This window comes from Aricia agestis, chromosome 7 (assembly GCF_905147365.1).
Source record: "Aricia agestis chromosome 7, ilAriAges1.1, whole genome shotgun sequence".
Lineage (NCBI taxonomy): Eukaryota > Metazoa > Arthropoda > Insecta > Lepidoptera > Lycaenidae > Aricia > Aricia agestis.
The window spans coordinates 5,644,980-5,663,767 of NC_056412.1; positions in this window are offsets into that span (position 1 = coordinate 5,644,980).

Consider the following 18,788-nt stretch of genomic DNA (forward strand, 5'->3'; position numbering starts at 1 on the left):
TGTGTTTTATTAGCAATGAATGTTCCGAGTTGGATATAGGAAAACTGTCCTACTTTTATTGTTCCTTTTATTATCTAAAGCGTCTTATTTGTCTTGACTACTACTGCTTTAATCAAAGTTTTTATTGGCTAGGTGCTTTTATTAGATATTTGCTTACTTGTTTTTGCCTTTTTACGAAGCGAAAGAATTGTGTTTTATGAATTTCAGAATTCTAGCTTCCAAAATTTTCGACAAACAAAGATGATATTATATTACCAATTTTTTTTTTATAAAATACAATGATAATTGAAAAGTAAACTTCAACTTTTATGTAGGTAAATAATGAAATATCTTTAAAGATAAATCTTTTAAATTGAAATACTATGAAATCAAATAGCAATGTCAATTTTAAACGCCTGCTAATATAATATAATAGAATTTTAGCGCCTTGATAAAAATTGATTCATCAGAAAGAGATTGCTTTTATTTCTTTACCTTTTGTTTTCATTGGATCTCAATTAAAATTGGCATCTAAATATCCAACTCTAAGTAAACTCTGTTTCTAAAATATTTTCGAATCTATTAACCTAGTATTATAATTTTCATATTTTTAACCCTTACACAAATTTCCATAACACCTTATATCTTTTCGATTATTCAGCAATTCTTATATGTATGTATATTTTAGTATATAAGTGGTTTTCGGGGCGATACATCGATCTAGCTAGGAATCATTTTTAGAAAATGTCATTTAATTCGTGTTTTATCGGATACCGAGCTATGCTCGGTCAAATAGCTAGTAATAATAAAATGTAATTTATCACTTTAGGAGACAACATTATTAATAGGAATGAAATAGGGTTCTTTGAAGTGTATATTGGAAAAGCGTGTGAAAATCACGCTAACATCAAAGACGCGTGCAGCATCACTTCTAATAAAGGTGAGGACCGGCCAAGTGGAAACTACTGTCGACATACTTAATAAATTTAATATCTACGTCTTTGAAATACGCTTTCACCTCCTCTAGCCCTTGTTAGACATGGGTATGACTCTTGAGATAGGTTGGCTTTTGCAACTGCTTTTCAAATATTTAGAAGGTAGTTTTGGCAATATTTAAAAAAAATCAAAGAAGGTTTTAACCGATAAGGATTACATTTTATTTAGTTTTTTAGCCCGTGATGGACAACACGAGCGACTAATAGAAGGGCACATTGGCAGTGCCGGATTTTAATTTTTCATGCGTTATTTTCGCTGCCCGCTGCCTTAGGACCCTGCTACCCCTAGGTCGTGGCCTATACGGCCTATTTATAAATTCCGGGCTCCATGTTGTCTGTAATTGTCTTAGGTTGACGTTGATTCTGCAAGCTTGGCACGGTTAGAAATAAAAGATGTGTGGGATTTGAGAGAAGTCATCGTCAAGTAACCATTTGTTTTCGAACTTCTATGTCAGTACTTTTTAACCTGCGGGTCCCGACCTCCTGGGCGTCATAAAGCTTTTATAGTGGTCTAGAGAACAATTTCAATAAAAAAAAAGATTTAAAAGATGGATAATTGACATACAAAGTAGGAGAATAATAACAAAAGGATATAATTATAAACATACATACATGCATGCACGATAAAAAAGCAAAAGGTGGGCTTATGCGAAAAAAATTTTTCATACCAGGGCAGATTAAAAAAAAAAAACTGTTTTATGTTAACATACTTTAAATCTATCAAACGCTCAGTTTCAACGCGTCCACTTCCGAGAACCTTAAAATCCCCAACGCTTTCATGTGGCGGTACTAATGTACGTCCATTTAACCGACAGATTGCGTGAACGATCCACTTATTCTGTAACACTGCGTAATAGAATACCCTATACGCTATTTGCGTTAAAGGGTTTATCGCAGCTAGGAAATACGGTGTGTTCATGTTTTGTGGGATTATTCCTCGAACACACGTATAAAGTGTAAAAGCTGGCGTGAGTCAAGGAAATGGGATGGAATACAGGAGGTATTATGTCGTTATCTCAAAATTTTACGTACAAAAATGTTTTTTCGATACATATTGGAAGTACAATGTCAGTCTTAAAATATAATGGAAATGGTAGACTACGTTTTATTAATTACGAGCTTTTGCCCGCGGCTTCGCTCGCGTTAGTATATATATATTGTTACGTGCTAGGGTTCGAAGATTTGGAGAGAAAGACCTGGTGACTCTCTTGAAGACTTTATTAACACTGCACTAAACACTAGGTCACAACACTTAGCACTAAGTCCAAACACTAATCACTAGGTCCAATCACTAAGCACTATCACTGTCCTAGGTCGTAGCCAAGTCGCAGGTTTCACTGGTTCACTCACTATTGATCACTTGTGTTCACTCCGAAATCGCCTTGATGATCGCTCGAACCGAACTGACTTGTCGGGCCTGCCTTCGGCTCTTTTTATATGGCGAGACGAATTCCAGAAATTTCCCGATTCACGTAAACAAGTAAACAACCGTGGGAAATTTCTTAGAGGCTCGGGCATGTACCACAATAAAACTGCCGTCCTTGCGATAAGTGCAGTAAGTTGAATTTAATTTAGACCTTATGGACTCAGTCATAAGGTCTAAATTCAAACACGCTAACAAATAAAGGGTAAACACGTAAACAAACATTAGACCCTTCTAGAAGGTTCGAGTATGTACTTGCGCACCACGTGTCCGTATACCATGTACCGTAACACTACTCCCCTCTTAGAGATGCTCGTCCCGAGCATCATTGTTACTGCCATGGTAACGCGCCACGCTGTTCCTACGACTACTCCTGGTCTGTGGACCCTTTACAGCAGCGCAAGTAATACATCTGTGGCACCAATCCTGCACATCATCTCTCCAATGCAACCAGAAGAATCGTTCTCGCACTTTCCTTAGCATCCTCTTGACACCTAGATGACTCCCTGATACGCCCTCATGTATCTCGCGGAGAACATCTGGTACTCTTGCCCTTGGGACAATTATCTGAAAATAGAACTCTCTGCCGTTAGCCTTCTGCCATTTCCGATAGAGTATTCCATCCTGCAGTATCAGACTGTCCCATTGCTCCCAGTACGCCTTTGTGACAGTGCCAGTGGGTGCAACCTCACTCCAGATTGGTTTTACGTCACCCCGCTTCTTCCATGTGATGATGTGCCGAAGGTCGTCATCTCTTTCTTGAGCCCTTCTCATAGCTTCATTCTCCGTGTGCCCCAAATTACTTGTTCTCTTTGTTCCGCTCCGTGCCTGGGAGGTAACAGTTACCGGGGCTTTCTCCGCGTCATCCAGTACTCGCCCCTTATTTCTGGATTCTATTCGTTCCCCGTGATTCCGGGTAGGGGACGAAACCGCTTGCTTCTTCAACTCCTCCATTTGTTCCTCGATCCTTTTTATCCTTGCCATCTGGGTCTTCTTCTGCGGACAGTTTAGCTGAAGATGGCCCCTCTCACCACACTTATAGCACATGGCTTCAAATCTTTTCCTCGTAGAAGCCTTAACTTCCTTGACTTCTTCAGAGACCTTGTGGATCTTATGGGTCTGCCGTATGTCATGGCGCACAGCCTCGACTTCCAAAGCATGCGCTAATGCTTCCTTTAGCGAGGTATGGTGACCAAGTCTTACTGCAGCCCTGACCTCCAAGTCTTTGATTCCATCGACAAATCCTTGAACAATATTTGTGTCGACCATCTTGGTGTCGGCTCCTGGATATGCTTTCCTGACGAGTTTTTCAATTTCCAACGCCCATTGTTGAAGTCCTTCTCCTGAACGTTGGACTCTGTCACGCAGTTGGGCACGGAACACGTGCTCCAGGTGTCGCTCCCCGTATCTGGATTCCAGTGCCTCCATCAGGTCTTGGAAACCATTTCCCGTATGTGGCAGTGCCTCCAGAATCGACACAGCTTGCCCTCTGAGTGCAACAGTGAGAGCGGTCAAGCATTGCTCCTCCGTCCATCCGTTTGCGGTAGCAACAGTCTGAAATTGCCGACGATAAGCGTTCCAAGAAGTAGTGCCGTCGTACGGTGGCACCTTTACTCTTGGTCCTTGCGCCACACCAGTGACTCCACTAGACACCGCAACTCCCGTAGTTTCTAGGCGCACTACTCTCTTCTGTAGTTCTGTGAATCCGGTTTTCAAATTTTCCACAACCGTCTCTAACCCAGTAACTCGTTCTTTCATTACGTCGACATCTTTTCGAAGCTTAACCACCGTGTCACTGACATCCTTTATGGCCAGAAGCGCTTTCTCTTGGAGGTCCTTTTGTTGCTCTTGAGACTCCTGCAAAGCGCCGAGCTTGCGGTCTTGTGACTCCTGCAAAGCGCCGAGCTTGCGGTCTTGTGATTCTTGCAGAGCCTGAATTAACTCAATTAGGCTTTGTAATTGGGGAGCCACTTGAGGGGCCGCAGAAGCTACGGGCGATGCATGGTGGCTGGAGCCAGTAGGCAGGGGTTGAGCAGACGGAGCTCGGTGGGCGGAGCTAATGGGCGTGGCCTGAGTGAGCGTGGCCTGGTGGGCGGAGCCAGTGGGCGTGGCCATGCCCAAAGTGGGAGGAGCCTGAGGAGCGTGGCCAGTGGGCGTGTCCCGGTGGACGGAGCCAGTGGGCGTGGCTTCAGCCAAAGTGGGCGGAGCCTGGTGGGCGTGGCCAGTGGGCGGAGCCATGTGGGCGGGGCCAGTGGGTGGGGCCTGTCCCTCAGTGGGCGGAGCTTGGTCCCCAGTGGGTGTGGCCTCCGCAACTCCTCTCTCGGAGTCAATGGCAGCAGCTCGCTGCGCCCTTGTCCTGACACTCCCCTTGAAGTCCTCTCTCGGAGTCAATGGCATCTCCAAATCCCACTTCTGACACCAGTTGTTACGTGCTAGGGTTCGAAGATTTGGAGAGAAAGACCTGGTGACTCTCTTGAAGACTTTATTAACACTGCACTAAACAATAGGTCACAACACTTAGCACTAAGTCCAAACACTAATCACTAGGTCCAATCACTAAGCACTATCACTGTCCTTCTTAGGTCGTAGCCAAGTCGCAGGTTTCACTGGTTCACTCACTATTGATCACTTGTGTTCACTCCGAAATCGCCTTGATGATCGCTCGAACCGAACTGACTTGCCGGGCCTGCCTGCGGCTCTTTTTATATGGCGAGACGAATTCCAGAAATTTCCCGATTCACGTAAACAAGTAAACAACCGTGGGAAATTTCTCGGAGGCTCGGGCATGTACCACAATAAAACTGCCGTCCTTGCGATAAGTGCAGTAAGTTGAATTTAATTTAGACCTTATGGACTCAGTCATAAGGTCTAAATTCAAACACGCTAACAAATAAAGGGTAAACACGTAAACAAACATTAGACCCTTCTAGAAGGTTCGAGTATGTACTTGCGCACCACGTGTCCGTATACCATGTACCGTAACAATATATATAGAAAGTTTATTAAGAAGTTCAGGATCCACGAACCATATTATGGTGCACTCATGGGCTGTTCGGTGCAAAGTTAATAATTGCTAGTAATTAAATTATGGATAGCTGCACAACCGAGCCCTGATTGACACTTGAATTAGGTGCCGACCAGTAATGACTAATCCGCTAGGTAAGCCAATTTAATCAATTATGCTGCCGTCTGCGATTTGGTTCTAAGGCACACAACCACTGGGACTAGAGCTGAGCCCTAATTTGAGATCAAGTCACTCTAATAATAGGAACCACAAACTAATTTCGGATTATTTTTAACAGAATTGTATAAGGCGATGTTTCGATTGTAATGTTGGTAATTTTTCCAACGATAAACATTCTAGACAAGGCTTTATATAAATGGCGGATAATAATTATGAGAAACATTCAGCGAATCAAGAACGCAAACGCGTTCATGAGCAAAGCAAATCGTTTGACGCCCAGGATATCTCTCGATTTTGGTATGTGGGAATTGTGGGTATTGCCACAGGTATATCAAGTAAATAAATTCCTGGAAACTATTCTGTGTTCATCATTTAGTCCCGTTTGGCCAAATACCTGGAAACAGCAGCGCCGTCAAAGCTAAAGCTCCTCTCAATGAACATTGAACACCGACTGTCAACTAAACTGAAGCATCAAAGCCTTTAGCTAAGTCGATACATTTGATAACTTCGACAGCAAAGCTACAAATTAAATTGTATATAATTTGACAAGGTATGACTGAGTGCAATAGTGTTATCTGCAATATTGCCTCAGTAGCATACTCCAGGAATTCTATTCAGTGAGTAAATATAATTTCAGGATCGCTGCAAATGAATGATATGACGATCCGTAGCCACCTCACAGCACATATTTTGAAGTATAGAGCAGTGCTCCTTCGAATTACGAAATAATAATATTAATTCGTGAGATTCCCTAAGCTTGGTGTAGTTTGTCTTGACTCTTCTTCATTGGTTGCGGGTGCATAGCTTGAGAGCATCCAAATAAGGGGCCAAACGAGCAAACGGGTCACCTGATGGAAAGCAACTTCCGTCGCCCATGGACACTCGCAGCATCAGAAGAGCCGCAGGTGCGTTGCCGGCCTTTTAAGAGGGAATAGGGGAGGGTAGGGAAGGGAATAGGGTAGGGGATTGGGCCTCCGGTAAACTCACTCACTCGGCGAAACACAGCGCAAGCGCTGTTTCACGCCGGTTTTCTATGAGAACGTGGTATTTCTCCGGTCGAGCCGGCCCATTCGTGCCGAAGCATGGCTCTCCCACGTATAGAATACTGATCATTAATCAAACATCAATATAATATTATATCGAACATAAGATAGTTAGCCGAGCACCAGCTTAGCTCAAAAATAACCTTAAATTAGGATCTACAATTTTGATTGTAGATCCTAATTTAAGGTTATTTATATGACCTTCGCAGTCGGATAAGGATAAAAAGTTTGTTACCATCTAACAACTTACGTAATTCACATTTCAGCAGAGTTATCTGAAATGAAAAAGTTGTTACCTATCTTTATTAGACCAGCGGGGCTAAAATGGTCACATTTAGCAATTCCTCTCAATCAATTCAGCAAATGAATTGTCAAAACTGTCAAACTGACAAATGTCAAATCAGTACAAAAATACAGAAATGAATTGCAAGCAAAGCTGTTGCATTTTGCGATTTTAGAAAAACGAATCATATTATGATTCATATCATGATTCTTCAAAGCGACCATTTTAGCCCCGCTGGTATCGGCTTCTGAGCCGATACTAGTGTGAGAATTTCTTATTATGAAATTCACGTATTATATTTTTATCTTATGGGTCAAACGTCCATACATTCTAACTCTCGCCTAAAACGCAATATTATTTTTACATAGTTGGGTAAAAATAATAGCATGTCATCATAATTCAGTCGATAAATAAAATTCCTAAGCTGCACGCGTCGGGGCTCTACATGGGAGAAATCTCTAAGAGCGGGCCATGTAGCTCTAGTGCGTTGCGGACTGCAGTGTACCGTGTCATCGCAATTGACGTATTGTATACCAATAGTAATATGCGATAAAAATAATCCATACTAATATTATAAACGCGAAAGTGTGTCTGTCTGTTACCTCTTCACGCCCAAACCGCTGAACCGATTTTGCTGAAATACGGCGTGGAGATACTTTGAGTCCCAGGAAAGGACATATCGTCGTTGCAAAGATCGTCGTTTTTTTGCATTTTTGTATTCAGAATTTTAAGAGCTATCGACTAGAAAAACTCTTATGTTCATATATAGACAATTGCCTTAGCTAGAACTCTTTTTTAAAATATCCTATGTGTGAGCGTGCATAATAATAAATTACCAAACGATGTGCGGCCACAACACTGTATCTTCCACTTGATCACCCTGTTCCCTGCCGCTTCAATTATTACGTTCGACGGTGCTACACATAATTATAATTTAATTAATGTGGAATTTGTCATAAATTAATATACAGGGTGTAACGAAACAAAGCGATAATACTTTAGGGTGCGTATGTGTAACTTAGGGCTCATACACGGAACTGCGATGCGACGTCGCGTCGCTGACAGAAACATTCCAATCTCATATTAAGCCCCAATTTCACCAACGTATGTTAGTGTTAACAGCTTGTTAAAATAACAAGTCTTCTCTTTCATTCATAAGAAAAATGAAAGAGGTAACGTGATACTAATTAGAGCATTAACTTTAACAGTCGTTGGTGAAATTGGGGCTAAACTAAACACTTTAAAATTCTCATAAATTTGCGGTGCGACGTCGCATCGCAGTTTTGTGTACGAGCTTTTATAGTAAGGTACAGTCGCCATATTAAATCGTCCCCTTTTTTTAAAAACGTTATAAAAAAATAAAATAAAATACTACATAAATCATACATCAAACTTTAGCTACTCTATTCCTTTATTCTTAAAAATAATTAAAAATGCGTTAACGATTTCAGGAAAATACTTACTCATATTTTCAAAATTTATTTTTGGGCTCCTAATTCCGTCCCTTTACTATAAATATATTAAAGGGATAAATATAATATATTTATTTTTAGTATTTGTTGTTGTAGCGGCAACAATATATTATGTAACACAATTCCTGAAAATTTCAGAAGTCTAGCTATAGCGGTTCTCGAGATAGAGCCTGGAGAGACAGACAGACGGACAGACAACGAAGTTTCAGTAATAGGGTCCCATTTTTACCTTTTGGTTACGGAACTCTAAAAAAAAAACATATTTTTCTACACTTTCAAGCAAAAAGAAGTGATATGAACGTTCGAACGTCTTGGGGACGATATTAGGTTCATGTAAGGGGACGATATTAGGAAATTTTAATTTTTTTTGTTCATCTATTTAAACAATTATTATTCTTCCAAGATAGAGACTTCCAAGGTAGAAACAATAATAACATCCTTATAATATGAACTAAAAAGTATTAAATATTTTTTCCTATCTAATAGTGCCTTTTCCGAATTCGGCTAAAACTACTATTTCTGTACTCAATCTTCATCATTTTGAAGTCGGTACCAGATAGCTGAATCTTCAGTCTGCCAGAATATTTGAAACTTTTGTAACTGGCACCGAATTCAAAATTATGAAGATTGAGTACAGAAATAGTAGAGTTTTAGCCGAATTCGGAAAAAGGCACTATTAGATAGGAAAAATTATTAAATACTTTTTAGTTCATATTATGAGGATTTTATTATTGCTTTTACCCTGGAAGTCGGTTTTAATTTTTTGTTAAAAATAATAATTTCACTCTTTTTAGTTACCTAGTAAACTATCGATTATATAGATATATTTGACGACCTCTGTGGCTCAGTGGTGAGCGCGTCGGTAGCTCAAGCCGGGGGTCGCGGGTTCGAATCCCGCCGACGGAACAAAAAGTATTCAATGTTCCCGGGTCTGGATGTGTATTAAATATATGTATGATATAATAAAAATCTTAAATATATGTATAGTATAAAGTATTAAATATATTTCCGTTGTCTGGTACCTGTAACACAAGTCCTTTAGGTACTTAGCACGGGGCCAGACTGACGTGGTGTGAAGCGTCCATAGATATTATATATTATCGAGTACTATACTTAGAATAATTAAAGTGCTCGCCTCGCCGCTGCCATTCCGGTGTGGCACGGCTCTTAACCTATGTGTCTAAACACACTAAGCTGAATTACGCCGGCGTAAATTCCGCGCCGCGTTTACGCCGCGTTTCAAACGCATACAAAATACGGACGGAACGCGATGGACGACACACTATGCCGAAATTCGAGTCGAGCGTAAAGTCCGGCAGAAATTCGGCAATAATGTTTTGTTAAAGTGTGGATGTATGTATGGATGTTTGTTACTCTTTCACGCAAAAACTACTGAACGGATTTTAAAAAACAATACAATAATATAGAATATCTATAATATAGAATATAGCATAAGAGTATCTCATTACAAACAGACGAATATAATATGTACTTTCACATAGTATATTGTATCGATAAAATTTTATAATAATATTATTATTACGTCCGATTGCAGGAAAAAGATGAGGGTATGTAATAACTAATATAATTATTAATTATGTTTAATTTCGTGTATTCCACCATTACATTTGCGTCGTGGAATTCTAGTCCCGGGCGAGGATTTACGTAACGTAATAATTGTACGAATATTTTCGTGTAAAATCTTTGTTTATTTCCGTAATTTGTTTGTAAGTTATAAGGTCGTAAATTTTCGGAATTCGGAAGCTAGCGTTGTTCCTTTAGCTATAATATAGAAAAGTGTTCCTCCTGGATACTTTCATTTATTAAATAGCATAAGCATATTCTCATAATGCATTCTAAAGCCAAGCAAAGGTCGTGAAAAATTTTTCTTTCCGGAAAATACTCGTTCAAAGAATTTTCCTCGTGTTCAATACTATCAGGTATTCCTAGAAGCAGTTTAATCTCTTTCATTATAACAAAGGCAAGGGATAAAATGCTTTATCTGATCCAGGGCTAACTTTACTTCAGGCCTGTGAAAGTGGGCCTTAAATGTCGAAAAAGTTTTTTTTTTGTGTAAACTTATAAGCACTATATTTTAAAAACATCATTATAATCGTTGGTGGCTCGTTTTTTTATATTCAAACTAGATGACGCCCGCAACTCCATTCAAAATTCGTATATCGCGCGGGAACCGTACATTTTTCCGGGATAAAAGTAGCCTATGTCCTTTCCCGGGACTCAAAGTATATGCATGCCAAATTTTCATGCCAGACAGACAGACAGACAGACAGGTAGATAGACAGACAGACAAACAGACAGAAAGACGGACAGATAGACACACTTTCACATTAATGTATAGATGGATGATAAGTGAACCAGAAAATATGCAAACTGATCACCTAAGAAAGAGCAAGCCATAGCCGATGTTTGTCCATATGTAGGCGGCATATCGCTATACTTAATGGTCAATTCTTTTTCAAGTGTCCATTTCAACTTTTGAGGCAGACAATATTAAAGTTAGCCTCGAAGAAGCTTGGTGTTCTTAACAGAGCGAGACAGTACTTCAGTCCGGACCAACGCCTACAACTCTACAAGGCGCAGGTTCGACCTCATATTAAATATTGTTCTCATTTCTGGGCAGGGGCGCCTAAATACCAACTGCTCCCTCTGGATCGTATCCAACGAAGGTCCGCTCAAATTGATGACTGCCATAGTGTTTCAAACAGCTTGGACCCCTTGGAATTACGCCGAGATGTAGCTTCACTCTACATCCTCTATCGGTTGTATCACGGAGAGTGCTCTGAGGAATTGTTTGGAATCATACCACCTGCAACTTTTCGCCATCGTCCCACGCGAAAAACACACCATACTCATCATCTTGATGAGTGGCAGTCTTCCACCGTGCGTTTTTCGCGTAACTTTCTGCCGCACACTGTAAAACCCTGGAACGAACTGCCACCAGCAATACTTCCGGACCTATACCACCTGCAGACCTTCAAGAAGAGAGCGTATTCCCTCTTAAAAGGCCGGCAACGCACCTGCAGCTCTTCTGATTTTGCGAGTGTCCATGGGCGACGGTAGTTGCTTACCATCAGGTGACCCGTTTGCTTGTTTTCCCACTTATTTAATAAAAAAAAGCTTTTTTACATAACATGAACAGCATGGCGAGTCTACGGCAGTCGACAAGTATCGAAAAAAATAGTGAAAAAAATCCAGCAACTGCCGCCGACAACTGCCGTTCATCTGTAAGCGCTCTTCGACTTTGTGACTACGGTACTGATTTATGATCTCATCCCTAAAACTTCCATCCACCGTGACCGATTTGTCGTAAAACAAATATAATTTAATACTATGCATTGTAAATACAATAGCTATGTCCACACTGTGCACTTTCATCTTCAATTTTCAGTCAGAGGGCATGCGTCGCGGGCATGCCTCACGTTCGCTGTTAACTGCGCCATAACGCATGCTCTCGACGAACAGAAAAAGGCACAATGTAGACAGATCTACTAATTAACAAGCGTTGTAGCAAGCCAGTTTTCCGTATCGCTATACCAGCATATTTATATCAGCTTAGATACAAGTTGAGCGTCCGTGGCCTATTTGGGTAGTCTTTGGTTCGCACTCGCGATCCCGGGTGGCGGCGTGTACCAATGAGACATTTTCTGATCTTAAGTACACAATACGGACGCTCGTACGGTGAAGGAAAACATCGTGAGGAAATCCGCACATGGTTGGTCCCAGACGTATTGACCCGTTCTTTCCTCTGGACTAGGCGGACTATGTTGCGAGAACGCCGTATGTGCTTGGGCAACCATATTACAGGCATTTAAAAAAATTGTCCCAGGCACTACAGTATTTGAAGAGTGGTTACTTCACTCTGAAAATACTGTATAAATCATCCACAACGGATACAAAGGCCTAGTTTTATACCAGCAGAAATACAGGACTTTTCACTTGGCAAGCTTTTTATATATTTGTTAATCCTTTATTTGCACATCAAACCAAACATACAGATAAACATAAATCTTGAGATCTACATCAAAATTTTACATAGAATGTTGTGTGGAATTGATGTATTTCATTCAAAACGATAGGTCGGAGGATGTAAACAATTGAAACGAACCAGCAAAATGCGTAGCACGTATCCCTGTGTCTGACAACTGCATACAGAGTTCAATCTTACTTTGCCAATCAGCGTTCCCCTTTATAAAATGTTTGTTTTGTGCGTGTTTTTATTACAGACAATTCGCAAATTGTCTACACCAAATAACGTGGAATTTTCCGACGTATGCGAAAGTTTGATTAAATCGAAACGCCGATATTAAAAGGATATTTTGTGGAACCACTTTCGGCTATTATGCCTAGCTTAAACTTTAGTTATTAGAGGGGTAAGTCGTTGTTTCCTAATTTGAAAAATACATTTTTCTTAAGAGGGAACGTGGGTGCAAGAATAATAGAATTAAATAAACTATTGCCATCACGCATCACCCTGCGCCGGCACGTGTATTGTGATAGTGACAGTAAATCGAGGTAACGTAGTCCTCTAATTCCTCCTTCAAAATAGAGCATATTTTTATCTATTTATTATTGGAACGAAGTCCCTTAACGCGCGTTGCGAAAGGGTGCTAGACGGAAAAAGTTGTAACGACACTTTTTGACCGAAAATTAGTACCTGCAAAGTAAGGGTAGAGGGCGTTGATGTGGCGATGGCGTCGAGTGGCGGGAAATTTAAAATTCTACCATTCCTCTATGGTGCGTTTTTTTATAACTTAGTTCCATTTGGGTGTCCTTTGACACCTTTCAAGTTATTTTTTTTTAATATCCTCAGGAAGAGTGAGTTTATGCCTTTACGTTTTTGTTTTATCTTAAAGATCTTTCAATTTTGTTTTATGGTCGGTGGATTGGCGAGGTACGGGGCATTCATTTTTTGTGATTTTTGAAGGGTTATATTATTTTATTTGTTAGTAAGTAAATTTAGAAAAAATCGAACGTAGAGGCATAGCTTTAACAGATCCCAATATTGTATAAAAAATCCTTTGTCTAGACGCATTGTCCAGGGAGTAAATTGGAGAATACGTTTGTATAAAATTTATAGAAAAAACAGTGCTAGCGTACCCTCTTAAGCTGGATCTTCTCACTGGGCATTTTTTGACTTGACATACAAAAAAGAATGTGTATAATATCAATAAGAAACAATATTATAATATTATAAATTTATGTATGTAATCATAATTTGCGAACTCCTAACGATCCTGTCAAAATAGTGTTTCTAAATTAATTAATATAATATGCTTCTAAATTCATATAAAAATTATAACGCGCGCGCTCCAACGGCGCTACAAAACGCTTAACGATAAAACTAGTACTTGTTATTAGACGGGCACGCCTTTCAATCTTATACACATATATATATATATATATATATATATATATATATATATATATATATATATATATATATATATATATATATATATATATATTATTTATTCCCACCCCCCTAACATTATTAGGGCTTGTTATTATTCTTTAATTTCTTTTTTCTTTTCCTTCAATTTCTTTTTATTTATTTTAGTCTTATTTACTGATTTCTTAGATAGCTGTTACGTTAGTAACATAGAATATCATTGTAGCTATTACATTAAAATATCATTTCGTGATTCTTGTCACTCTTATACAATTTCCTTTTTCTTTTCGATTTTTCATATTAGCCTATGTAAAATTATCCTTCATACAATATGGTTCCCATAATCAGTTTCTTACAATTTTCCATATGTTCCATTTAATAAATTTCTGATTAATAAAATTCCAATGTGATAAGTACAAATTGTAAATAAAAATTACCAAAAATAAAATTTCAATCCACATTTTCAATATTATACAGCAACAATGTCAAAGATAAAACAACGGCACAAATGTAAAACTATCCTAATATCACAGCTAACCATTAAACTAGAACCTAACTTTTATCACACAGAATATCACTGTTTTTCTTACATACTGCACCCACAATCTTCCTGCAAAAAGCCAGGAATATGTCCCGCTTTTTTCCCCCCAGGATGGATGGCAGATTCTCACCTGTCATCGATGTGTCCAATTTCTGTTCAATATCATATCTATTGCTAGCAAAAATTGGGCAGTCGAGTAACAGGTGAGGAACCGTCTCCTCAACTCCTGGCTGACACAGGCACGACGGATCCTCCTTCAACTTGAATCTGTGCAAGTAGAAGGCGAATCCGCCGTGTCCAGTCAGAATCTGTGTGGTGTAGTGTATGATGTCTATCTTTTTGACTATTTTGTATGCAGCGGCAGCGCTTGGGAAGAAGAGCTTCGTGACTCCAGCCGTCCCTCCCACTTCGTATCTCCTGTCCCATTCCTTAATCGTATCCTCTCTTAAGATACGCTTGACGAATGAAACAGGACACAGATCGTAGTCGGGTTTCCTCCTCAATCCCAGCGCGGCCTTCTTGGCTAATTCGTCAACTCTCTCATTCCCTCTCAACCCTACGTGCGCCTTGATCCAAAACAAGGAGACCTCCCGCCTCTGCAATGCAGCTTTTCGGAGGGCCGCCCTTGTTTGCACTGCCAGGGGATGAGGGGAACTAAGAGTGACAGCCTGGAGAGCCGATCTGGAATCGCTGAGGATTCCGACCTTCGCCAGTCCACTCTTGCAGGCTATAGTTACTGCTCTTTGGAGCGCTAGAAGTTCGGCTTGGTAGACGGTGCAATACGGCGGCAATGCAAGCTTGACGGCCTTTGTCTCGGCCCCACCCTTCCATACGGAGAGTGCGGCTCCAACTCGACCCTCAATCTTGCTGCCATCCGTATATATCCTATGGACGTGGCTGTTGACCACGTCTGCATATGAGTCTTCATCTACCAACCCGAACCTCAGCTCTACCTGCTCTGCCGGATGTGGGTCCTCAATCGCAGGAGCCATTCGCTCCACCTCCCTGTCTCTTAGTGCCGGGTGTGGTACTCCCTTCTTGGCCTCATAAAGCCTCGATGCTTCGAGTATTCTGAGGTCAAGAGGGAGTATCCCAGCCAACAGCATTGCAGAGTTCAGGGAGACGGTTCGATATGCTCTGCAGATCTTCTGGGCAAAACCCCGTTGGACGGAGTTGAGCCTTTTTTGGACCCCCATCTTTTCCACGGTGGGTGCCCACGCTGCTGATGCATACAGAATAGTCGGTTCTATGACCGCAGTATAAATAATCCTAACTATTTGGGGGTTAAGCCCCCAGCTTACTCGAACGGCTTTGGCTAGCTGCTTGTATCTTGCGATAGCTTTTTGGCATACGTTGCCGACATGTTCACTGAATGTTACTCCGCTGTCGATGGTAAGCCCTAAAACCTTAATCGAATTAAAATATTTAATATCCACACCCCCCATCGTGAGTCTAGGTGTATCAAATTTCAGTTTCCTGTAGTGTTAGCACGGCGACCAGCGGAAATGCGAAAGTATGGACAAACTGTGGAAATAAACCTAAGGTGCCGTTCCGATCTTTTTTCGTTCCGAAAAATTCAATTAAAATGCCACTTTATGACACACTATAGTACATGTCATAATGTAGGATATTATTTGAATTTTTAGAACTATAGTCTGTCATAAAGTGGCTTTTTAATTGAATTATTCGGAACTAAAAAAGATCGGAACGGCACCTTAAGTTTATCTCCACAGTTTGTGACTATAGTCTGTCATAAAGTGGCATTTTAATTGAATTTTTCGGAACGAAAAAAGATCGGAACGGCACCTTAGGTTTATTTCCACAGTTTGTCCATACTTTCGCATTTCCGCTGGTCGCCGTGCTAACACTACTGGTGGAGATCATAGCGCATGTTTTGTGTGGTGCAAAATTAAGCTTATTTGCCATACCCCATTCTTTTATTTTGTCCAACACCCTATTGGCTTTCTGCGCTATCTCTAAAGCTGTCTTTCCCTCAAATACTATCACAATACCGTCGGCAAAAGCCTGATTAAAGACCTCCATCTCCTCTAACAAAATTAGCAAGGGGTCCAACAAGAGGTTCCACAGGATCGGTCCACCGATGGACCCCTGTACGCACCCCTTGTCGGTCCCCCTGCTAACCTCCACTCCAGCATATCTCACATTCACTCTTCTTCCGCTCAAGTAGCTACTGAACACCCGCCTCAGGTTCCCCGGACACCCAACTTCAGCCAACCGAACCTTTATGGCTGGCCACCAAGCACTATTGAAGGCCCTTCTATGTCCAGTGATACCACAACAGAAATTTTCTTCTCCTCCCTCAGCTTTCTGATGTGGTTCACTAACCTATAGAGGGCGTCTTCGGTGCTCCTTTGGGGCATGAAACCATACTGGTTCGGGCTTATTTTGGGCAACAGGTAGAACCTAAGTCGGGCGACCAGCATCTTCTCGAAGATTTTTCCGAATACAGGAAGGAGGCCGATCGGTCGATAGGCTTTTGGTACCCGGTATGATTCCTTGCCTGGCTTTCTCAGCACCACCACTGTCGCCTGCTTCCACTTTCCGGGAAAGTAGCCGACAGTGAGGCACTTATTCAGCAGGGCAAGGAACCATTCCGGGTTACAATCTACAGCGTGCTGGCAGATGTCGGACGTGAGACCGTCCGCCCCGGGGGCCTTTTTGGGGTTGAAGGCTCAAGTAGCGAGCTGGACGGCTTACGGCTCTCTTCAACTCCTCCATAATGAAAGGAGGGTCGTCCGGGCCCGTCGGCGGTTCGGAGTCCAAGGACTCCGCACGCCGGCGCGTCCGTCGATGTTCCTCACTTTCATCACTTTCCAGGTCCGCGGGGTAGAAGGTCTCCGCCAACAGTTCTGCGGAGCTTCGGGCGTCGAGGGTCTCACTGCCCCTTGTTAGGGGCAGATACTCCTCCCGCCCTCTCACTCTGTTCAGCACTCTGTAGATGCCCTCCCAGACCCCCTCCCTATCCTGTTTTCGGCAAAACTCCTTCCAGCTCGCTACTTGAGCCTCTTTCACTGCCTTTTCATACTTCTCTTTCGCTTCCAGGTACAGCCCAACTACGCGGTTTCTGCGATCAAGCGCTGCGGTTCGGATCCTGCGTTTCTTTGTGGCGACCTCCTTCTTCATCTGCGCGAGCTCATCATTCCACCACGGCAAGGTGAATTTCTGTGTGTGTTTTTTGGTCGGCATAGTGTCTCTGCATGTCTGTGTTATGGCTTGTGTGTAATTGTTTATTATGCTTGCTTCATCTATTTGTTGTGTGCTGTGTATTGAGTCAATCGCTTGTACAGTCAATTGTCTGTCTGACATCAGCCGGGTCAGTTTCTCACGAAACTGAGTCCAGCTTGCCTTATGAGTGTTAAAGATTCGTGTGGTACGTATTATGTTTATGCCTGTGGATTTCTGTTGTCTGATGCCGAATGATATGCCGTTGTGGTCCGAGCTCGTCAGACTCTCCTCCACCCTCCAGTCGCCCACTCGGTCCAGCAGATCGTCGGAGCACGCTGTCACATCCACATAGCTGGTGTACCTTTTACCCCCTCTGACGGTATCGAAAGTTGGGGTGTCTCCGGTGTTGAGTATGTGTAAGCTCATTGCTTCCAGTACAGCAGAGACTTCCCTTCCTCGCGGGTCTTTCTTGTCGCTACACCACCACGGGCTCTTCGCGTTGGCGTCGCCTCCCAAGACCATCTTATCAGATCCCAACTCTCTTCCTATCCGCATAAGATGGTCCAGGTAGGGCCCCACAGGCTTATCGGGCTCGAAGTAGAAGGACACTACAACCATCTCCCAGGATTTGGTTCGGAGGGTGGCCACAACAATGTTGTTGTTGCTGAGGCGTGCGTGCAGTTCGACATCCAACGTGTCGTCGAATACTACAACACACGCCTTAACAACACCGCCCCCTTCCCCATCGCTCTGGTAGACCCTCACTCCGTTGTATGTCCTCATACTCCGAGCCCCACCTATGTAGGGCTCTTGCAGCAGCGCTACGCTGGCCTTACGCTTGGTGGCCTCGAGTAATAACTCCCTTGTGGCGATTTGGCTCCGCTGAAGGTTTGCCTGCAATATTCGGTACTGGAAGTACTCACCGGGGACAACCTTAGCAATACAACACCGCCGATCTGGCTAAGACGTCCCACCTCTTCCTTTCCGTACATCCTCTATCAAAAGCGCTGTGTTCCTCATTGCCTTTCTTAGCCTTCATGCAATTAATGCATTTGGGCTTTTCTCCCCGCAGCCACTTTTCGCATTCAGTCTTCAAATGAGGACCGGCACAGTGGCTGCATCGTACCTCTCCTTCCTTACAGTACCTCCTGGTATGCCCGTACCCAAGACAACGGGAGCACTGCACTAATGGACTATGGTCCTCAACTTTCACTCTCAATAGCCCTATTCGGGCGTATCCTTCACCCACACACCTCTTCCATACTTGTGGGC